This window comes from Mirounga angustirostris, unplaced genomic scaffold, assembly GCF_029215605.1.
Source record: "Mirounga angustirostris isolate CCGP_5_RB_7025 unplaced genomic scaffold, mMirAng1.0.hap1 SCAF_8, whole genome shotgun sequence".
In the NCBI taxonomy this organism is placed as follows: Eukaryota; Metazoa; Chordata; class Mammalia; order Carnivora; family Phocidae; genus Mirounga; species Mirounga angustirostris.
In genome coordinates, this window is record NW_026991716.1 from 55,442,048 (window position 1) to 55,467,573 (window position 25,526).

Genomic DNA, 25,526 nt, shown 5'->3' on the forward strand with positions numbered 1-25,526 from the left:
AATAGAAAAAAAAGGAGCTTGACAATAGGACTGGTGGTCAATGTCCACCCAACCAGAATTAAATGGGTAGAAATGTTAATAAAATGGAAAGATTTAAATTCAACCATCCAGAATCAAAGCACAAAATTATCCTCACAAATATGTGGGAATATTATCAGCAACAGAGTGAGAGCCACTCGGTCCCCAATAGCATCCCAAAATGCAGAACTGCATTTTACTTTTTCAACAGTATTATGCCTGCTATTGTTTCCCCTTTTTCCCACTTCATCAGTTGTTTTTCTCCATAGTATATTACTCTCAGCTGCATACAAGCATGCTTTAGTACCTTTGATTTTAAAAAAGAGAAAAATTGCTGGGTCATAGGGTAGCTTTATTTTTAACGTTTTGAAGAACCTCCACACTGTTTTCCAGAGTGGCTGTATCAACTTGCATTCCCACCAATAGTGTAAGAGGGCTCCCCTTTCTCCACAACCTCTCCAACATTTACCCCGAAGACACAGATATAGTGAAAAGAAGGGCCACATGCACCCCAATGTTCATAGCAGCAATGTCCACAATAGCCAAACCGTGGAAAGAGCCGAGATTCCCTTCAACAGATGGATAAAGAAGATGTGGTCCATATATACAATGGAATATTACTCAGCCATCAGAAAGGATGAATACCCAACTTCTACATCAACGTGGATGGGACTGGAGGAGATTATGCTAAGTGAAATAAGGCAAGCAGAGAAAGTCAATTATCATATGGTTTCACTTATTTGTGGAACATAAGGAATAACATGGAGGACATTAGGAGAAGGAAGGGAAAAATGAAGGGGGGGAAATTAGAGGGGGAGATGAACCATGAGAGAATACTCACAGGTTGAAATGTTGATCCTTACAGGTGAAAGAGAATTTCAATTGGACAGCTTTGATTTAAAAGCTCTCTAACACTTAGAAGTCAGAAAAATTAGGAGGGTCCAGAAAAGGAGAGAGATAATGAGCTACTAGTGAAGTAGAAACCAAAACAAAGAAAAATGTGTCCAGAGAGTGAAGAAAATGTTTCAAGGAGGAAGGATGCCATCTAAGACATATGTTGCAGCAGTTAAGGAAGTCTGCATTAGTCTCACTGGAGCTTACGTTAGCTTTGTCTCTTGAAACACATGCCAGTCAAACTGAGAACCTGGCTGTTCATGATGCTGAGGGGTGTTCTTGATGCCAGTAGGCATACCAACCATATACATTGTCCCAGTGAAAACCCTTTTCTTGTTGAGTTAATTCAGATCTCTAGCACAGGAAACAAATATTCAGCAGTGAATACCAATGACAGCAGCTCTCACCAAGTTGTACAAAGCTGCTATTTCTGCTTCTTTTTAACTTTTCTCCTTTGTTCTAGGTTTGGATTGTTCTCTACCCAATCACCTCCATCAAAGAAACTCTTAAGTTACAGCAAGAGCAAGTCCTGTGCTTCCTCCATACCCACTGTCTCCCCTCTGCCAAAATGGATTGCAACTTCTCTCTGATTACAAACCAAAATTGGTCAAACATAAATCTCCATCTGCCAAGGAGAGGACAAGAAAAACAAAAATGTTTGTGGTACCTATAAAGAAAGGTTGTAGCTCCTAATTTAAATTGAGGATATAAATTAAGAACACCTAGTATTTGAAGATACAAAACGAATTTTTTTTTTTTAAAGATTTTTTTTTTTTTTTTTTTTTATTCATGAGAGAGCGAGAGAGAAAGGCAGAGGGAGAAGCAGGCTCCCAAGGAGCAGGGAGCCCGATGCGGGACTCTATCCCAGGACCCTGAGATCATGACCTGAGCCGAAGGCAGATGCTTAACCATCTGAGCCACCCAGGTGCCCCAAAACGAACTTTTTTAAAAAGAAGAAAATAACTGTGAAAATATTCTTTTTTTTTTTTTTACAGAATTTATAAATACATCTATAATGTGACCAAGCAGTAATGAAAGGAAGTAGTTTGATATAAGGCAAATTAAAGGAAGATGACAAAATACACCTAATAAAATAAAATTAAAAAAAAAAGCCATAGTCTGTTCTTAAGTATAACAGCTATAATGATAGATTTAAATTTTTATAAAAACATTAATATAACTTCACAAAATTAAAAAGAGGTGGCTTATCTTCAAAGTCAGTGAAAAAGTGATTATTAAATAGCATAGTAGAGAAGGCAAATGTTAAAAATCCATAAAGTATAAAATTACAGCAATAAGAATACAAATTATTGAAATAAGGTTCAAGTTTCTCTAATAGTTTAAATGTGACATATGTGAGACTCAATGACTCAGAAGTGAACAGGCAAGGTTAGATCAAACAAATGTAAACCAAAAAATCAGGTCAGGGACTAGCTAGCCTGCAACAGCAATAAAAATTCAGAACACAAAATGCAATGACTTATAAAAGTCACAAAGCAATACATATATATAAAATAATGAACGTAAAATAAAATCTGTTAGGAATTAAAGTAGGGAATTTAGCACATTACTAAATTATAAAATGACAAATTGAAAAAAGAAATAGATTTGAAAAATATGATTAATACAATTAAAAGATATATGACAAAATTTTTTCTATATATGGAGCATATCTGATTTTTTAATATCCACAGGATATTTTATACTTATTTTTATATTTTCCAAACAGATTATTTCAGTAAATTTTCCTAAAATCACATAAAAGATATCATTTGACAATAAAACAGATCTAGAATAAAAAAGAATTTTTAAAAAAGATTTTATTCATTTATTTGACAGGGAGGGAGAGAGAAAGTGAGAGAGCACAAGCAAGGGGAACAGCAGAAGGAAAAGAAGCAGGCTTAATGCAGGGCTGGATCCCAGGACTCTGGGATCAGGACCTGAGCTGAAGGCAGACACTGAACCGACTGAGCCACCTAGGTGCTAAAAACTGATTTTTAAAGAAAATGCTTAAATAGCATATTACAGTTAATAGGTGATGGGTAAGGAGGGCACTTGTGATGAGCACCAAATGTTGTATGTAAGTGATGAGTCACTAAACTCTACACTTGAAACTAAAAAAAAAAAAAAAAAAGAAATAAAATTTATATTTTTTAAATTAAAAAAAATAAAGCAATTTTCCTTAAAGACTTTATAAAGAATGAGGACTCAAATTTAGGCTTGGGGAACACTGAAAGGTATTTGTCAACATTCATTTATCTAATACTGTGCCTATCTAATTGTGTTGGATGAGTGCTGGGGGTTGTGGGAGAGGTGTGGTAGGGTAAATAAACGGAAAGAAGAGAAGGCATTAGAGAAGCTGACAGGGTTGAGGATGGTGACACTGATGTTCAAGAATGGTAGAAGTTGATGTCTAGTAAGAACCTCATTTTGGTTTTTTCTTTCTTGCTTGAAGAATCTCAAACATTTCAGCTGTTAAGCATGTGCTGTATTCTCCTGGTAGAAATTAGCATAGTCCCTACATCACATCTGGATAATATTGCAAAAGTAAATATTTATTACTAGTTCTGGTTAAAAATGAAAGATCAATCTTATGATCACCTTCTATTGTCTCTCCTCACCAAGATTCTGTTTTTTCTTTACTAAGACTAAAACAAAGTATAAACTCACAAAGATATAGAAAATGGAGAGGATAGATCAGTAGATGGGAAAGTTCAAAACTTCTTGGAGACACAAAGCAGATGGAAGATTGCTAGCTAATTTAGCAGAGTTTATGATACTTCACCCTAAAGTTCCTGTGGAGAAGGATACTAATATAAGTGAGCTAGTTTATTTCACAGAACTCCTAAAAGGGATAGGATACAGGCTGTAAATAATTACAGGACTAAAATCATGGGTACTGGTTGAAGTTTAGTTGAAGGCAAGAGAACACTCAGTTCCCCTTCTCCACCCTGTGCAGCCAAGCTTTCCCACTCTCCCTCATCAGAAAGATGAGATACTTATCCTTTGTACGGCACCATGGCCTTGGTGGTACCTCTGATTCTCAGTCCCACAGCTCTAAGCTCTCCCAAGATCTGGCAACATCTCTCCCTCCTTCTTAGGCCTATGTGTAGTAATAGCTCCTCAGCCATCATCAGAATCTTTCTGGCTCCCTTATCCCTGCCCAAACACCTATAAATAGTCTTTCCATTAAACTGTCTTCAGTTAAACTCTTTGAGTTTAAACACAACTGTCTCCTGCTGGGACCCTGACTGATACATCAGAGAACAGGAGAAACTTTCAAAAACCTGTAATTAAGTAATATCCTCAGGGAGAAAACAGAAAGTTGTTCTTTTCATAAAACAACAGTATCAGGGAAAAAAAAATGAGAGCATTTAGATGAAAAATAAGAGATCTTGAAGTGTTAAAATATAAAGTAAAGAAAATATCCCAAATGTTAGGACAAAAGATAAAGAGATGGAAATCGGTAAAAGAATGTAAGAGACTAAGAGATAAAAGATAAAAGAAAAACACTATCTTTGTGAAGTTTCAGAAGACTAGTGGCAAAGAAATGATCCTAAAAACTTCCCCCAAATGAAGGTATGTTATGAAAAAGGAAAAATAATCAGAGCTCTGAAACGAAAAAGAAGAGGCATTGGAATGGAAAATAAAAACCCATATCTAAGATTTCAAGTAAGTGCAGAAATACAAAGCATAAAAATTACCTCAGAAATCATGATAAAAGATAGAAATGGAAAAAAGAGAAGAAATACGAGATTAATAGAACCACTACCCTGCTACAGAGTGAAGGATCCATGCAGTGTCCAACACAGTGAAGGACAAAAGAAAAACACTAAGTACAACTTCGTGAAATTTCGTAAGACTAAAAATACAACACCCTATTAGAGAAAGTAAAAGATATCGCATATAAAGAAATAAATATCTGAGAGGTATTAGATTTTCAACAGCAGCAAAGAATACTAGAAATCATTGAATTAATGCCTTCAAAATTCTGAGGGAAAATCATTTGTATTTTGTGTATAAAATTCTAAGCATAAATGTAAGTCTGAGGGTGGAAGAAAAATATATACACATGTGGCAAGACTGTCACTTTCCCTGCATCCTTTGATTTCAAAAAGCTAACATATAAGATGCTTCAGCAAAATAGGATAAAACAAGAAAGAGGAAATGAGAGATCCATAAATCATTTGACCAAACAAAGGAGAATGGCAAAGTGAAGTCTCATCACTAAATCATATGGTAGCTCTGATGAAGCATTTAAAAAAAAAAAAGACAGATGTATTGAAAACTGCAAATTAAAAACGGAAATTATTTACTGAGGGAAATATGGAAAGGGTGTAAAAAAGAGGAAAGATAACTGAAGTGTAGTATTTGTAAAAAATCAGCATGTGCAATTCATTGTAGTATTTTTATTATTTGTTTGTTGCTTTTCAAAAAACACATAGTTTGGGAGGAGCAGGCTGGATAGGCAGGGCTGATGCACAGGTACATCTTCATGCATAACTGGATGTCAATGATAATTTTGGAAATCAATACATAAAATAGTAACAAGCATTTATTCTTTAGAAGTATGAAGGTAGGAATATGGAAGAAACTTCTAAAGATTTTAAAGTAGTGCCCTCTGAAATAAAGTTGCACTTGAAGAGGGGAGGAATATCTTTTTCTTCCTATTTAATTTTCTAATGAAGTTTCTGATTACTTTGATGTAAAAAAAATCAAATGCAAAAATGCAATAAATGGAATAGTAGGATGGACACAAAAATAAGAATAGTCTACATACACATGACAAGAAGAACCATATTGGTGAAGAAGAAAGGGTTCTGGTTACTGATGGTCAATAACTATTCTATGCAAGTGTGGCATCTATACTATCTGATATCCTTGGTGGTGGTTGGAGCCACTTAGGACGCATAATGCGTTTGCCAATAAAATTATAGTTAAATTTATTTCAAACAAGAACACAGACTATGTATCTCCTAATACAGAAAGCACAATTTCTATGAGGTCACATTGCTTCCCTGTACTTCTGATTCTGCTTTTCATGATGCATCTAAAAATAATAGGCTTCGTAGTCAAAATACATCTATGTAACTCCTCAAAGTTAGGGCATCACTGGCCATGTTTATTAAGACTAAACATCATCACAGTTTACTTTCTCTCTTGCCTAATACAGGATTATTCTTGGCAAGGACATCAGGCATGTTCTGCATGTGTCACATTGTTTTATGTATGAGTCTGAGGCCAATTCTGAGAATACAATGTCTGTCCACATGCAAAGGAAAATGCTCCAGTTTACTAGAAGTTCATATGCTCCATTATTTTAAACTGCAAAGTGTAAGATTTTTTTTTATTGGCCCATTTTGAAAGCATGTTTATCCATTAATAAAAATTGCTAGAGATATTGCAGGTTTCTTCAAATCACAAGGCAGAAAGCTAGATATTTTTAATTGTACGTTAGTATCTCATAAGGAATTACCCTCAAGTAAGCCTCAGGCAAATAATGAGCTGTTGACAGTGCCTTTGGAAAAACTTCATTTGATTATAGTAGTAGTTTCCTTTTCCTAAATATTAAGATAAAGCAAGATAAAGTTTCTAGGATTCACAGAAATGATCAGAGAGAGTTCTTCTTTCCTTTTCAATGTATTAGTAAAAAATTGAGCTTAAAGCATAAAAGGCTACTTTCAGCAAAGCTGCTCATGTGGTAATCCAAAAGAAGTTGATCTCCCCTTGGAAAGGATCCTGGAAAACTGAATTAGAGGCAGATTTTTTGGCTACTTTCGCACATGAGTTTCTTCAGCATAGTGGCACAAATCAATGGTTTCTTTAAATAAAACACTCCAGGGACAGAAGAAATCAGAGCTTGGCTCAGTTCCTAGAATTTGTGTTTTTGCTCGTATGATCATTCCTTAGCAAGTACTTTCAAAGTACTTGTAGAAAAAGTACTTTTTTCTACATTTATAATCAAAAGGAATAAGAACCTAAACTCAGATATAAAATTCTGATTCTTAAAGTATTCTCATCCTGGTGCTATCGAATCTTCATTCTGACTCTGATCTATGACAACCAAATTTGTGCCAAATTATCAAGAGCAGCAATAAAGTGTTCAACTTCTAGGCTTACTCAAATTATTTCATATTTTGGTGCATGTGGATGCATTTCAGCATGGGTTCTCTCTAAGCTATTATGCCTGTTTTTCCTTATATTAATTAATTCATTTATTCACATATCCATCACTTCATTCATCCATTCATTCATTCATTTATTCAGCAAAGCTTTATACAGCACTTAACATTCATCAATTACCATAGCTAACTGATAAGGAATTTGAGATATACTTTTTTTCTGCCTGTTCATGTTGATCCTTTTGGAGACATTAATGCTACATCTTAGTAATGTCTTCTAAATCCTATCCAGATGTATGAGTATATTTTCCAAATCTTCCTAGACCAAAATAGCTGCTACTAAGTAAAAGATAATGGTAGGTAAGAAAAAAATATTAATGTTGATGATAAGATCATCATCATCATCATAGCTAACATTTATTATATATGTTATTTATTTATTATAACAAACATTTAGTGATTACTAAACTGTTTTACCTGTTACAGCTTTTAAAATATTCAATACACCAAATAAAAGCTTACAAGTTCTAGGACTTGCCCCACACTACAGAGTTTTGATGACAGTAATAGAACTCTGGCTGTCCAGCTCAAGAACTCATGCTTTTCAAGACCACATTATATGTGGCCACAATAATAATAACAATGCTGACTACAGAGCCTTGCTACCTCATGTTCCTGGACACTGTGGTATCACAATTAGACCGCAACCCATTACTATGAACATTTATATACACGTATTTAAAAATTTTAAATGGTCAATGTAAAAATAATTGCAAACATTAGTGTACCACTTTCTGCATGCACGGCAGATGCAATACATTTTATGACCTGCACAACAATCCTCTGCAGTGGGTACTACTATTCTTAAACTTGACCAATAAGGGAGGTAAGGTTCTCAGTTGCTCAGAAACAAACATGGAATCTCACCATCAGTGGTAGTATTAGGATTTGCTTCTAAGTTACTTGTTTCCATAAACTTGCTCTAATTGGCAAGCTATACTAATGCCAAGAAAAGTGAAAATATCCATGTATTATTAAAGCAGGCTCAGATAATTTTTGTTGCCATTGAATTAAATTGCATTGACTAATGACAATTTTCACACAAGTAAATTTGGTGGAGCTCATTAAAAATGGCTTTTTTAGGATTTAGTTGTATCTTAACTATTATTTGAAGACGATGAGAAATAATTCTAGTTTTCAGTGCTAGTAAAAAATGCATATTGACTTATAATTATTTGGCTAATAACAGTATTCCAATTTAAGCATTTATTATAGAGTAGTGTTTTTCCAAATGTTTTCCTATGATTATCTGGGTTCTGGAATAGTAACTTAAGAACAGTTCCAGGGGAAACAGGGTAACCACAGGGCAGGTAAAATAGCCCCCTACATAGCCCTTCCCATTGCTCCCAATCCAAGTCTCAAACAGAGAAGCTCCACCTTAAATTATTTCATACCTTATAAGATTCTATTTATATAAGAGTCTATATATAGATTCTATTTATAAAAGCTGTGTATTTTGAACATTTTTGAAGGGTAAATATCACATTATGTTTAGGATTTATAAAGTGGATTCTCATTAAATGCTTCATGAATCAAAGATAAATTTTTTACTTATATAAGATTCTATTTATAAAAAGATCTCTATTGAGTTATATCTAGTCTAGTTCTTCATAACTGAGTACACAATGGGTACATATTAAGGTGTGTGCTTTAAGAAGCCTGAGGGTGGGGCGCCTGGGTGGCTCAGTTGGTTGGGCGACTGCCTTCGGCTCAGGTCATGATCCTGGAGTCCCGGGATCGAGTCCCACATCGGGCTCCCTGCTCAGCAGGGAGTCGCTTCTCCCTCTGACCCTCCTCCCTCTCATTCTCTGTCTCTCATTCTCTCTCGCAAATAAATAAAATCTTAAAAAAAAAAAAATTAAAAAAAAAAAAAAGAAGCCTGAGGGTAATTGTTTGGAAATCATAGTCTCTTATTTTCTAACAACCACCGTATGCTATCTCTTTCTTACAGGACGGAAAGCACTGAGTTTCTTCATGTCTCTAAATCTAAAAAAGTCCTGGATTCTGCTCTCTGTTTGATCTAATGCATAAAACTAGGCAAATGGGTTTATCTCACATGAAACATGTGTGATCTGATGAAATCATTGTACCTGATCACCTGCAACCTTGGCACTGTGAAGCAGTCACAGGGATGGAGGGAGAAACCCTCATAGACTGGAACTGATTTTCTGTTATCTCATCAGAATGAAGAACAAAAATGGAAATGAAGTGGTAGAAAATAAAATTACAGGTCTCGCAGGCATGTGTTGTTGGCTGAGATTTACATATGCCACATTTGGGAAAGATGCCTGGTGGTGGTGGTAGCGTTATGGAAAAAGAAGAAAGTTTCACCAAATTCACATTCCACTACCATATTCTCCAACTTGTGGTCCCAAGTTAGATTTATTTTGTGACTTGATTATGCAGCCCCTAAGGAAAGGTGAGGCATGCAGTGTTGTTAAGAATGATCCATGGAGGGGCGCCTGGGTGGCTCAGTCGTTAAGCGTCTGCCTTCAGCTCAGGTCATGATCCCAGAGTCCTGGGATCGAGCCCCGCACTGGGCTCCTGCTTGGCGGGAAGCCTGCTTCTCCCTCTCCCACTCCTCCTGCTTGTGTTCCCTTTCTCTCTCTGTGTCTGTCTTTGTCAAATAAATAAATAAAATCTTAAAAAAAAAACAAAAAAACAAAAAAACGAATGATCCATGGACCATGGTTCAGACCCATGCTCACCAATTTCCCTGCTCCAGAAATAACTGGAGAAGAAATGCGGGGGTCCCAGGGTGTTACCTGAACATGAAAAATGCAAGATTAACCAGAGCAGCCCAGTCTGTGGCTACGGTTTGAACCTTTTCTGCTGCTTCCATCCCAGTTCTTAAAAATCACATCCTGACTAGTTCTTCTCTCTAGGCTATTATATCATAAGTGGCTTTAGCCATAGGGGAAGGGCAAGTGGGGAGGTTATTTCTCATTAGTTTAATTATTTTAAAGACTCAGGCAGAAATATGAGGGTGCTATTTTTACCTTGTTTTACCTATATATATATATATATTTTTTTTTTTTTTTTTTGACTAAGATCATTCTTCTAGTCAGGTCATGCTGACAAGTAAAAATTTATCTTTGAATCATGAAGCATTTAATGAGAATCCACTTTATAAATCCTAAACATAATCAATGTGCTATTTATCCTTCAAAAATTTTCAAAATACACAGCTATCATTGGCTCTCTTCCTCTTTAAAACTAGGATAAAAAAATAAAAATGAAAAAAATTACTCATTCTTTGTAATGATAGTTTGGAAGCTGATTAGAGTTTAATGAGGGAGTGTGTGTGGAGGGGTGGCTGGGGGGGGGTGCAGATAAATGGTTCTCAGAGGGGATGTGTGATTTTGCTTCTCCTGCCCCCTGGAAACATTGACAATTTCTAGAGACATTTTGGTCCTCTATTGAGGGGATGCATAGAAGCCAGAAATGCTGTCCAAATCCTACAATGCACAGGACAGAATCTCACAACAAAGGATTATCCAGCCCAAAATGTCAATAGTGCTGAGATTTAGAAATACAGGTATAGATACAGATTTTTCCAATCAAGAGATTAAATGGGGGTGCCCCTTGAAAGGAAGACTTCAAATTACCAAAAATCATTTCTTTGTTTTGGGAACATTCACTCAAATAGTTTCATTCAGTTAGACAAATATAGCAGGGGACATATGTGCAGTACTGATAGGGGTTTGGACAAGCCAAGGGCCTCTCCCTTTCAATGCACAAATAAACATCTATTACTTGTTTGACAGGAAGAAGTAGGGGTGGTGGTGGATGGATCATATTGCTGTTCTTCACTGGATGAGGAAGCAACTACTGGTCTCCTTTGTCTCTTATGGCCTCAGGGTACCTGGTCTTCTGGAAGGGTTGGGAAGCCTTAAGAAAATACTGCACTTTCTGCTCTGAAGGCTCAACTGATTGAGGGCAAAATATTTTCTCAGCGACATCTTTGATTTCCACTTTGCTTTTTATCTAAAAAAATTTTGTCTCAGAACTACTACTCACATGATTATTATCACATTAATGTAATGGAAACTTATTAATAATTTTTTCTTAATTGTTCTTACAACGAAGGAGCAAGAGGTTAATTATTATGAACATAGTATCTACATTCACCTTGTGTTACTACTTGCCTTAATATTCCTGTCACCTCACAAGTAGATCTGAGAGTACCCATTACTTTCATTTGTAGAGTAGATTTTTCCTCCAGAATAGTGATGTGCATAATAAACAGTTCATTTTATATTTGGATAGAACAGATAACATTTTAAAATTGTCTTCTAAAATGTAATATTTTGCAACTAAAACTATAGGCACATAAAGTGCTTTCTTTTCATTTTTTTTTTTTTTTTAATAATCTGGTTCTGACAATGTCAAATGCCTGTTTTGGAAATACTCCATTCATTCATTCATCAATCAATCATTCAATAAACATTTATTGATTGTTCTGCACAGCAATTTGTTAGATCCTGAGGATATAAAAATTAATAAGGAAAGTTCCCATTCTCAAGTGCTCAGCTTTTAATTTTAGAATATTTTCTCTGCATGAATTAATCATTATTGATACGAAGGCCAACTAGAGAGGAAGCTGATCCAATTGTATAACCACTTTGATTTCAAGTAGGATGTCACATGCTATACATATCAATTTAAAGCCATCAAATGCAGAACATTAAGTGATTTCATTCCTAGTTGTAAAATCAATGTCCATTCTAAATTCAGATAGTTAAACATTTTAACTGTAAGTTTATGGTTTATGGTGTGTGTGTGTGTGTGTGTGTGTGTATAAAACAGTATTTCTAATTAGTCTTAAGAACTGACAGAAATGTGGGAGGTAGTATTTCCTTAGATAACAGAATTGTCATGCCTTTTGGGGTGCTATGATAATCCCAACAGAGGGATTGATTGTCTTTAATAGATATGCTATGAAATCAAGTTCTCTAAAGCCACCAGTGAGATCACTAATGACAAGCTTTGTGTAGTTCTGAATGGGTTGTGCTACTTAAGTTACTTTCAAATATACTTACATGGACATAATTACTTTTGATTATTTTAAGTGCTATAATTCTATGGAAGAAAATGTTTATTTTAGTACTTAGCCTTCCATTCTGTATTCTTTTTAAATGCTATCCTAAAATTTTTCAACCATTTGAATAAAATTAAGTTCCTGTTTTAGTGACAGAGTTCTTCAATAATTAACACACACTTCTATATAAAATATTACAATAAAGTTTGACTCAAAGTGCTCTGTCTCTCTCAAATAAATACATAAAATCTTAAAAAATAAAATAAAAACAAATAAGTCAAGCAGAGAAAGTCAATTATATGGTTTCACTTTGTGGAACATAAGGAATAGCATGGAGGACATTAGGAGAAGAAAGGGAAAAATGAAGGGGGGGTAATTGGAGGGAGAGATGAACCATAAGAGACTATGGACTCTGAGAAACAATTGAGGGTTTTAGAGGGGAGGGGGGTGGGGGGATGGGTTAGCCCGATGATGGGTATTAAGGAGGGCACATACTGCATGGAACACTGGGTGTTATACGAAAACAATGAGTCATGGATCACTACATCAAAAACTAATGATGTATTGTATGGTGACTAACATAACATAATAAAATAAAATTAAAAAAAAAACCCACCTCAACAGAAAAATGAATTCAAAGCTCCTCTGAGTAATACTCAAATAAATAAATAAATAAATAAATAAATAAATAAATAAATAAATAATAACCACAGTGGCGGGTGCCTGGGTGACTCAGCTGGTTAAGCATCTGACTTTTGGTTTCAGCTCAGGTCATGATCTTAGGGTCCTGAGATGGAGCCCTGTGTAAGGCTCCCTGCTCAGTGGGGAGGAGTCTGCTTAACATTCTCTCTCTCTCCCTCTGTCCCTCTCCCCCTTTAAATAAAAATAAATAAATCTAAAAAAAAAAAATAACCACAGTAATAATAACTCAGCTAAATCAAGTCTGTTTCCATATTTTTGGCAATTCCAACCTAAATCAAATACGCACACAGATACAAACACATCCAATAAACTTCAAAGGCATTTGTTACAAAGATTAAAAACAAGAAGTGTTTTAGGATATTTGGATAAAAATAGTATTTAAAATATTGATGATATAAGTATTGACATTTTACTATTTAATGTATATATTATTTATGTGCCATATATGCCTATATTGTGTCAGACAGTTATCCAGACTAGTGTAAATATGCAAACAAAGTCACGTTAACGCTAGAGAAAAAACTGAGGAGTGGATCTAGGTGACTAGAAAGCCTGAGGATCCTACCCAACTAGGACTTCTGATTCTGTGGCAGCTCCAGAAGACTTCTACTTCATCTCACCATAAACCCTGCTTCTTCCTAAGACAACAGATATGGCTCACTCTACAATTTCCTTCCTTTCTTTGGTAATTTTCTCTGCTCTTCAATGAATGGCAACCTTTGAGATCTGAAATCAAGTTTCATTAATGCCTTTCATTCCTTATTTAATATTATGTATTAACTGACTACATATGGTCCAGTTACTATGCTGGATGCCAGGGAGATATTCAATAGAGAGTAAGACAGACAAGTCCCTGAACTTATGAACCTTACAGTCTAGTTAGGCACACAGAAAATCAATGTGTAAAACAACTATACAATAAAAATGGGTGCTATGGCAGATAATACTTGAGTAGAAAAGCTTTAGGTAGTTTAGAAGGGTTTACTTTAAGAGATGACTATTAATCTGTAACTTGAGTAATGAGAAGAACACATGGGAGAGACAACATGAGGACAGGGGAGAAGGAAAACATTAAGGAGGAAGATACACTATTCCAGTTGGAAGGAACAGAAAGATTAAAGGCCATAATGTAGAAAAGCTTTTTAGAGAGTTCCAGGAATGCTAAGGCATCAAAGAGAATGTAACATCGACAGGAAAGGAAGGCAGGTGTTAGGTAAGGTAGAGGAAAATAGGCAAGAGCCCAAATGTGCAAGTCCACTGCTTGCTGGCAGTGGCAAGGAGTCTCTATTTTACTCTCAAAGTAAAGGTGAGCCACTGAAGAACCTTTTTAGCAGAGAGGGGACTTGATGCAGTACACTTTAAATCACCCTGACCAAAGTATGAGCAATATTTAGAAGCAGGCAATGGAGAACTGCAACAGTCCAGATAAAAAATGATGGATACTTGGACCAGGATAGTTTCAGAGGAGATGGAAATGGTGGGTGGAAGATGAAATTTTGGCAGAATTTTCTGATAGGGCTTAGAGGTAAAGAATAAAGAAATGGGAGGGGTCAACGATGACTCTCTGTACATAAGTAGATGACAGTATATAGGTAAGATAGGAGAGGCCATGGGGAGAGGTGTGTGGGAGAGGGGCATAGATAGGTGGGTTGGTAGTGGTAGGGGACTAGAAATTTTATTTTAGACGTGTTAAGTTTAATATATGGGTGAGGCTTAAAAGAGAAGATAATAGGTGGGTTTGGATATGTGAGTGTGGAATTCTTAAGAAAGGTCTAAGCTGGGACAGGTCTAAGATGAAAAAGAAAAACTGGCTATTGATATAGGAGGAATATAAAAAATTTACTCTTTTCAAAGCAGAAAGGGAAAAAGATTTCAAGAAGACAGAGCACTTTCACTGAAATGCTTAGTGTAATGAAGACACAAAAGTCTATTGGTTTTTTCAACATGATGGTCATACAGGGTGACCACTGTCTTGCTTTGCATGAATTGTACCTCTTTATACATGTTGTCTTGGAGTAATGAAATAAGACTATCAGTGCATGATAAAACTCCCTAATTAAGGTGATATTAATAAAAGCTGTGTTGGTTGTGGAACCATGGAAGCCAGACTGGATTGGATCGAAGAATAAATGGTAGGTAACAAAAGTGAAATCCCATGTGCATTAGATGAATAATCTAAGAAAGAAAGGTAGGAGAGAAAGGTACAAATGGAGGATTTCCCTCTGGAGGAAGGAGGTCAAGTCCTCTAAGAGGGATATACTATTCCTCTTGAACTCTTTCCTTCTGACTTGGGGCATTCTCTCATAAACTTTCCCCACTTCCCCTATAAGCATGCCTTGGCTATCCACAGTTAAATCAAAGTCTCCAGCTATGCTTAAGTCTGGCCTTTCTAGTATTTAGTTATTTTGTTTTTGATAATTAGAGAACTGCTATCACTAATTTGTTCTAACTTGATCAATTATATAAGAAATCATTTCACACTTTATCATTGTGCTATTTCTTTTTTTTTAAAGATTTGTTTGTTTATTTATTTATTTTTTTTTTTTAAAAAAGATTTTATTTATTTATTTGAGAGAGAGAGAATGAGAGAGAGCGAGCACATGAGAGGGGGGGAGGGTCAGAGGGAGAAGCAGACTCCCCGCTGAACAGGGAGCCCGATGCGGGACTCGATCCCGGGACTCTGGGATCATGACCTGAGCCGAAGGCAGTCGCTTAACCAACTGAGCCACCCAGGCGCCCCATTGTGCTATTTCAAATATTTTATTAAAATCTTGCAAAAGTTTAATCTTTTTCTAAAAAACAAACTTTTTAGCTTAAATTTGGGAAAATGAATTAGCATAGTATTTCTTCACAGAAGCATAATAATTAATCATTAATGATTTGTTCCCATAGAAATAAACACATGCAACAGGATTACCAAGGAATTAGCATTTCAATGGTCTCTAGAACTTTTCTACTATTCAATCTAAGGATGCAGCCTTAATGTATTCATTTCTAATGACATGTGGTGATCAATGAGGCTTTAACAATTAAAGCAACCTTCAAGGTCATACAGAGAGTAAGCCAAAGTTGCAGATAACTGACAACTTTAGAGAATGCCAACTCGGGGAGACATTTCACGTGTACAATCTAAATGATACACATATACCACATCATGCCATGTGGATTCTAGTAAATGAACTGTGAAGACCCTTTTGGAAGTATGCCACACTTTCCAGTTAGAATGCTTTGAAACTTTGCTATTGTTACATCTATTTAAGTTGAAGCTTGCTATCTTTTAATATTTTCTGGTTATAAAAAAGACCAAACTAGAAAAGATATTTGGTGGGGTGCCTGCGTGGCTCAGTCGTTAAGTGTCTGCCTTCGGCTCAGGTCATGATCCCAGGACCCTGGGATCCAGCCCCACATCTGGCTCCCTGCTCAGCTGGAAGCCTGCTTCTCCCTCTCTCACTCCCCCCTGCAGGAAGCCTGCTTCTCCTTCTCCCACTCCCCCTGCTTGTGTTCGCTCTCTCACTGTGTCTCTCTCTGTCAAATAAATAAATAAAATCTTAAAGAAAAAAAAAAAGAAAAGAAAAGATATTTGGCCATCCTTTTTGAAAAAGTTTGATGTCAACAGAAAAATGTTACATATTTTAAAACTAATAATATACAACTTAAAAAAGCAAATATATAGACTTAGCTTTTGATTCTGAATTCATTCCAATGAACATACAATGAGAATCTACATTAAAGCAATGCATTAGTTATGCTTTGGAATCCCTTTCTACAAAATCACTTTCCATTAATAGAAGCAAATTTAGAAATAATTCTTAATAAAATAAGTCATTTTCAAACTATGAAAGGAATCTAAAAATATTTTTGGGAGTTGAATTTAGTGTTAATGTTCAGAAATAGTAATAATGACATCTTAAATATGTTTCTCAAAAGTGAGTTCTCCCACCATACAACTGATTCTCAACATGTGACTTTTCTGGCATTTTGGTTTGATAAGTTAATTACGCTGTAGTGGGAAAGAAAGAAGGAAAGGAAAGGAAAAAGGAAAAAGGGAAAAGGGAAAGGGTAAGGAAAGGAAGAAAGAGAGAAAAAGAGAGAGAGGAAGGGAAATGTAAAGATTTGGAGTATCATATATTTAATATTTCAAAATACACTAAAATGAATCATAAAACTTCAAGTTCATAAGACTTAAAATTTATCATTCAACTACTGTCTTCAATATTACAAGTTTCTCTTAATAACAGTAATATTTGTTCATTTTTACATTTACATTTAAATGTTTAACAGAAAGGTTTTGCAAAATCATGACTGGTATAACCTTGTTTTATCTATTTTGGCAAGACTTTTCTTTAGTCTCTGTTTTCTCACATGTAATACTAAAATTAAGAATTATCCACTTTCACTTGTTTTCAGTATGTTTATATTAGTAGAGGAGACAGAGTTGACCTTTTGGCAAAGCTAAGAAGAAAATGAAGAAGCCAGACAAATAGGATATGAGTCAAGCTATATATTAAGCAGTAGAAAGATTCAAGTACTCAGAATTTTTAACTCAAAGGCATTTATATCAGAGTCTCTCTCTTATCAGGGGCGAGCACAAATCGACATCTAAAACAAGGCAGATTTCAGGTCAAATTAAAGAACGTGGGTAATCAACCATTACCTGTTAAAATCTGCATTTATGCTAGCCTTTGTTTCCATAGGTAGTTAGGCCTCTGTAGGACATGCATTTGGATGCCGCAGAAGTTGTCACTGAATTATCATGATTCCAGCCATTACTTCTTACTTCCTAACAGCATGTGTTTGGAAGAAAGAAGCCACCTCTACTTTATAACCTTGTCTATTTCTAGCCTATGATATTATCTTGTTTAAAAAAAGTATTCAGAAAATTATTTTGAAATTACTTTTTCTAAAATAGAATGACTCAGGCTTCTGTTTTTGTGTACTTTGAATTTTTATACCCTGGATGTGTGGTAAACTACCTAGATGAAATATCTTCCTCATAAATGCACATGCATGTAGCTGCTATGTGCTGCTTATAGTAATTTCTGCACTTCCTACTGATAACCCCACCTAAAATATCCCCCAAACTCTGAAGGCTGAGCATCAGCTGCATGGTTTCAGCTTTAATTTCCACAGAGTCATGACTAATGCCTTATTTAAGGAAAACAAACAAAAACTCTGATGTTTAATGCATATATTAAGTACAACTAAAATTAGCTCTGCGTTCCTCTGCTTTGACTAACAGTATAAATAATAGCAGTAAAATTTTTCTGAGATTAATTTCAGTAATTTTGTAATAGGTAATGCGTTTTCAGATGTTCAAATATAATGATGGGAAATGTCCTACTTTTAAGAGTATAATTATTTTAACTTGTATTTTAAAATAGTTTCTAAAAGGTAATTGGTACTAAATTTATGGAAGTATTTGTATAAATTGGGTTAAAACCGATTAACTGGCCTTTGTAGATTATACTTTAAAATTCTCATTTCCAAAGTTAAATGATAAAAATTCACTCTGATTCACTATATTTTGCATTGAATGAATATATGCCATTAGGAAAAAGAAAAGTAGGTTTATGTTAGAGAGACATTTTGCTGTGTCTATATAGTTTTAGAATCAAAATCAATTGTTCATTCTTATTTTGTTCAAGTTGAAGTAAAATCATTATTCCATTGGCATGTTTTTCTTGACCCTACTGACAGTGGTTAATGAAAAGATTAATGAAATAATGTACACATTTCATTAGAGAAAAAAATGTTTACTTTTTGGAAAGTGGTTAAATGGTTTATTTCTTTCCTTTTCCACCTCACTGATTCTCCAGTGCTCTACGCCAAAGCAATCCTGCTCTGGTTGACAAATGTCAAGTCCTTGGCTTTATTATTAATGTCTTCAAAAGGAGTGCAAAACTTTGATGCTTACTGTGGTAACAATGTTCTAATTGTCCCGGTTCATATATATGTGTGTGTGTGTGTGTGTGTGTGTATATATATATACACACACACACACACACACACATATATATAAATGATGTGTGTGTGTATAAATTGGGTTAAAACCGATTAACTGGCCTTTGTAGATTATACTTTAAAATTCTCATTTCCAAAGTTATACACACACATATATAAATGATGTGTGTTTATACATGCATATATATGTGTGTATATATACGAATGATGTCTGTTTACACAGACACACACATGCACATATACATATATATGTTATTTCTTTTGGACTGTTCTATGTTTTGAATGCATAATCTGCTGCATTTTTATATTTTCTACCAAACAGATTAAAAAGTTCAAGGTTTATAGTGTAAACATGAAATTATTTATCATTCATAGGCAGGCATTGTACACTCACACCTTAGGTAAGAAAGTTATCTATTGGGATAATTTCAGACATAGAAACACAGTGGAATGAAGCAATTATTTACAACATGTAATTTGATATTATATGCATTTTCAAGCAAGTTATAATTACTGAATAAACAGTATATATATATTTCTATTTTCTTCTTATAAGCAGTCCAGTGACCCACTTAGAGACAAGATAAAAGAAATAAATACCATGGTTCAAATTAAACTATTAAGTGTTACAGACTTTGTTTACTGAGTATTTTTTGTCTTTATCTCTAAAGGTAAACTGTTATCTTCCTCTTGTAGAAATAATTCTCATCTTGTCTATTCTACACTGTTTTAGTTAATTTCTTCCTAGATGCAAAGTTAGAAAACCTTCTACAGTTTGTTTTCAGTCTGTTTCCATTAAACCATCCATATGCCATATTAACTGGAGGAGACTCATTCATGTATTCAGCCAAAAACACACATCACATTGAAAGTAATATAAGTTGAACAAGGTTGAATAAATGAACTCTACAAAGATGTGGTCAGGCGGTAGGAAAGACACATGGGATAGATAGTACTGTATTCCAGGACCACAATATAGTTACTCTGATACCGCTTCTATATCTAAAGGCTACCAGGAAGAAAAGAGTTATCAGAACTTGGAAGAGAAGGTCATCTGCCAGGAGCTGAGACCTTCACTAGAGAGAAAGAACCAGCCCCTGGGACAACACACAAGGCCAAGGGAATATATATCCTGACATTAATTGCTTGCTTCTCAAATTACCTGCCAGTGTTCCCCACTGGCTGAACCCTACAGGAAGCTGGAGCACAGGGAGCTTGTATTAGTTGGCTGGACCTGCCTCAACAAAGATGTACAAACCAGGTGGCTAAAATAAATGAAATGTATTGCTTAACAATTTTGCAGTCTTGAAGTCCAAGATCAAAGTGTCAGCAGGGATGGTTCCTTCTGAGAGCTGTGAGGGAAGGCTCTGTTCCAGGTCTCTCTCCTTGGCTGTAGACAGCAGCCTTCTGGGGTTTTTACATTGTCTTCCCTCTGTGTGTGTGTCTCTCTGTGTGTGTCCTAATTTCCCCTTTTCATGAAGATATTGGTCATACTGGATTAGGGCCCAATCTAATGACCTCAGTTTAACTTCATTACCTCTTTAAAGACACTATCTTCAAATAAGGTCACATTCTGAGATACTGGAAGTTAAGGTATCAAAATATAAATTCTGTAGGAACACAATTCAAACCATTACAGAACCCAGAATGTAATTTACACAGGTCAATTTTGAAGGACCAGAGAAGAGGGGAAGAAACTATAGAGTGGATCTGGAGAGGTGCAGAAACTTAGAGTCTATTGTGTACTGTAGCTTAGCATACTGTATTAAGAAAAGTGAATACTTCTTTGATCATATTATCTGCTTTCCTTACTTAAAAATTCTCCAGTCAGTCTCCATTGCATATGATGTAGTTCACAGTTCTTACTGTGGCAGTTGATGACCTATACAATCTGACTGCCTCTACATTTGCAGACCTCATCCTCACTCTTTCCTACCTAAATGGTTTCAAATATACACTATTTCTTCCTTTCCTCCTTTGATACTATAACTTATTAAGGAGCATCCTCCTATCATCATCTAAGAGAAACAATGTTAGTATTTGTATCCAGTTGGAAAAACATTTGTTAATGTGTGGGTTTCACTGGTACATGTCAGTCTTCTTAAGTCTCATTCACTATTCTTAAATCCACTATGCTTTTTTCCAAACTCACTATAATTTATTGTTCCATATGGCTAAATATAAACAGTAGCTGGTAAATAATTCAAGAGTAACTGAAGATTTTTTCATTTGTCCTGTTTTATTTAGAACTGTAAAACTCTCAGTACAGGAGCTGCCTGCCTCCAATCAAAGTGCCAAACCAACAAATTCTCCATGAGACAGCTCCAGGAGAACTGGTAGAGTTTATGCAATTTACTTACAAATCAGGATGTACACTTAAGAGTGTAAGACTAAGACAGGAAATGAAGAATTGTGTTGTTGTTGTTTTTTAAAGGCAGAGATGTAAAAAAGGTAGGCATGTAAAAACAAAACAAAACAAAAAAAAACAACTTTGAAGGCCCATACTTGAAGAGGTCAGAAGAGCCTAATTTATTTCTGTCTTTGAATTCCAAATCCTACCTCTCTCCAAGAATGAAGGTAGATATTAAGAAGGACTTGAAATAGGTAAAAAAAAATCCCATAATATATATTAAATATAAGTTCTATTATTACAACACTATAACATATTTATAACTATATCATGATATATAATGATATGATCATGTAATATATGCAATGATGTTTATAATACAAGTAACACATGGTATATAACATTTAATATAAAACACATGCATAATTATGATAAATATACCAACAGATATGGATAAAATGCAACATCACACTCTCAGATCTGGGTTTGCCAGAGAATATATGCACCACTATTTTAGGTTCTCTCAGACTTCATGCTTAAATAAACCTATGGTATTCAAGAGTGGAGTAACAAATGTATACCTGTGTTTGTTTTTCCTCTTGATACACTACATGCTGTTGTTCATCAGGCTAACATTCTACCTGGTCCCATTTTCACTTTCCTTTCTTTCATTAAAATATGAGCAACAGCTGTAGCTAATTTCTCATTAAAATAGTTTCTGCTATATGTGCTTTTTAGTATCTCTATTATGTCAGTGTATATTTCACCTGATTGAAGCATTCCATATTTTCCTTCCTGCTTTTGTTAGGCAATCACACATATCTTTTTTAAAAGGGCCATGCTGCTCTGCAGAACATCTTGTCTTCCCTTACTCTAAAAAATAATGAGCTCAGTTACTTTTTCATGGAGGATATTTGTTTCACTCTTTCTGAGAGCACTTCATCATGGGCTGAGTGCAACCTTGCTATTCTTTTTCCTATAGTTCCATAAGAGCATGTGAGGAAAAATGCTTTTCCTAAATTCACTTTTAAGGGTGATGTCGTTTAACAGAAATGAGATAAAAGAGTGTAGAGCTGGGAGTGAAATGTGTGCATACCATTTATCTTTAAACAGTATGTTAATGGTCAAAGAAATTATGGTGATAGCATTCTTGAATTGAGTTAAACTTAAAATTGAAGATATGTTTTTCCTTTTTACCTCTAAAAGTATATGGAGCCCCACTCTTGTTCTTTATAGATGATAATCACAGATGAAAGCATATTTGTATAAATTTCCCATTACTTCAAGTAAATCAAAAACTTGTGAAGAAATATTTCTGAATTTAGATCAGATATTGACAATCAACTACTTTTTGATAAAAATTAAAAGCAACAAATTGTATGCAAATTGCAAAAAAAAGTTCTATAACATAAAAGAAATGCAACATATTTTAGTTGTTAAAGATCCTTAAAGTAGCCTGTGATGAGGCTAGTGAAAAACAGGTATTTTGGGGATTTTTAAATGTTTTACATTTAATGTTTTCTTTAAAGAAGATTTTCAATAGTATGTTGTCACTCTTAAAACACAGACTGGACGTGTTATAATAGAAAAAAAATGATCAGGTTAGGAGGCAGATTGTGATTCTAATCTTGCCTTCTGTTAAAAAGAGAACCACGGGCTCAAAATGGAGTCATTTAGGCCAAGTCAACAGAGCAAGAGTTAATACCTAACCTAACTGCAGTTTTAACCCCCTAGGAGTGTAACATTTGACCAGTCAACATGGAATTTCCTGGTCAATACCAGGAAACTTATGGATAGACCCTTTCTATTCTCCTTTGGAGGGTAACCTTGCCTAAAATGTATTCCTTGCTAATAAATTCCCCCTTTTTAATGTCCTCTCTCAGCCTTGAAAACCCTTTCTTTTGTTTAGCTCAGCAGAAAACCCCTCTACTTGCTAGATGGAATGATACCTTATTCAAGAATCATTTAATAAGGCCAATCAGATCTCTGAATTTACTCGGTTGAATTTTTTTTTTTTTTTAACATTTCCTACTGACTAACAATGTGATCTTGAGGAAGATGCCTACCTTCTTAAGCCTTAGCTTTCAAATGTGCAAAATAAGTGCTATGGACTGAATTCTGGCCCCCAGCAAACTTCATATGTTGAAGTCCTAACCCCCAGAGCTTAAGAATGTGACTATATTTAAAGACAGGTCTCTAAAGAGGTAGTAACTTAAAATGAGATCATTAGGTTGGGCTATAATCCAACATGACTGATATAAGAAGAGGAAATTAGGACACAGATATACACAAAAGAATATGATGTGAAGACACAGGGAGAAGACAACCATCTACAAGTGAAGGAGAGAGGTCTCTAAAGAACCAACCCTGCTGATACACTGACCTCACACTTCCAGGCTCCAGAGTTGTGAGAAAATAAATGTCTATTGTTTAAGCAACCCAATCTGTGGTATTTGTTATGGCAGCCTGATCAAATCAATATAACTGGCTTTATGAATATTACTATGATTACATACAGTTACCTACTTATAAAGCATCTGGCACTTGGTAGTTGCTTAATGTGTGCTAATTAATATTGTTCTTACTGCTCATAATCTTTTATTGGGCAGGTCAATTATAATTCTTATCTTTATCTTATCTTAAATATATAGCAGTTCTTTTAGGGTTAAGAGATCAGATTATATTATGTTTCTATAGCATGGGTCATAAGGTCTATGCCTTAAGACTTATTCATAGGTTTGGAGTAAGAGCAGCCTTAGAATTGTGCCATTTTTTTTAACTATGTCCTTTTCTGTATTTAATCTATGTCTCAGATTTGCATCTGGGAGATGTAGATAATAATCAGAATTGTTCTTAACAACAAATAAATTCATATATGTAATAAAATTACTACCTGACACATAATTGGTACTTAATCAACTTTAAGTATGATTACTGTGTTCTCAATGATTTTTTTTTATCACTTTTTCAATATTATGCAGGCCAGGAAAGGTTCTTCTGGTGTACCCTTCTTTTCTTATATCACTTTTTATCTGTCTTTTTTGATGGGGCAAAATATGTCTTTCATAATTTATTTTTACTGCTGCCCTAATACTCATACACCTGCTTCCCCTCCAGATAATGGTAGTCTCTGCCCAGGAAAATTGTTACCTTGGCTAAGGTGGCATTTCCCAAAGTGCACTGTCCCCAATGTTAGTTACTCAAGAGGTTAAAATGCTAAAGAAAAATACTAAAGGATTCTGTGCTCATATTTTGAGCTAAGCAAAGAAAATGACACTTTATTAAATAGCATCTTAGAGATCTTAAAAAGCTCCTGTGCATTTTGAGCAAAGGAGGTATGTGTGATGTAGGCTTTCCTCAATTTAGTTGAGGGTAGACTGTTTTTAGGTCAGTTTTCCACAAAAAAATGAAATTCTTCCAGAAGACAGAATTTGGGAAGTTCTGACTGAAGGAGGGTAGAATATCCTTAAAACCTCTCAAATAACTTCTTTCCCAGTCTCTGTTTTGGTCTCTGCTTTCCTCTTGGTTTTAAATACATAATTATTATCACTAAATAATAAACTATTGTCACAACCAAATAACTAATTTTAGTCTACATAGCACCATTTAATTAAAAAAATAGCATAGGGAGGCAAAATGCATACCATAAAGGCATTAACTCTGTATTAAAAATTAAGCCTTACGATAAATCAAAGAAGGAAAATTAAGGGAAAAATGCCATTTTCACTTATCCAGATTGGCAAAATGATACCTGATGTTGGTGAAACCTTGGGGATAGAGTCACCTTCAATCACAGCTTTTGGGATATAGTAAAACATATGTTCATTATTCTACCTTGACTGTGGTATAATGAATCATTTTAATTTTCTTCTTTATGTTTTTCTGAATGTTCCAAATTTTCCACAGTGAACATGTTTAACTTTGCTTATTAAAAGAAATACCACTTTGTTTTTTATGATTTCTCTAATTTGAAAATAATATGAATCTTTCATGGTTTCTTTGTAAAGCTTACATAACTTCATTGATAATATAACCCCTATAACATTCTTTCCTCAGTACTATTTTAGGACATAGAGAAAAGACAGAATGGCTTACTAAACATTAATTTGCATCCAAGCGCATGTGAATACTAATCACAATAACCTCGACTTTAAAAGGCAAAAACAATATCCAGAGGAACAGTCTTTGTTACTTATGATATTAAGTGTAAAAAAAATAGGCATATATTACCTGATAGTCAGTGTATATTTCTGTCCATCATCTACTTTAATAGTGTGAATGCTTCTCAATTTTGCTTCACTAGCACAGAAAAAGTGGTACTATAAGAGAAAAAAAAGGTTTTCTTCAGTTTTTCACTATGAAATTAACACCTTATATT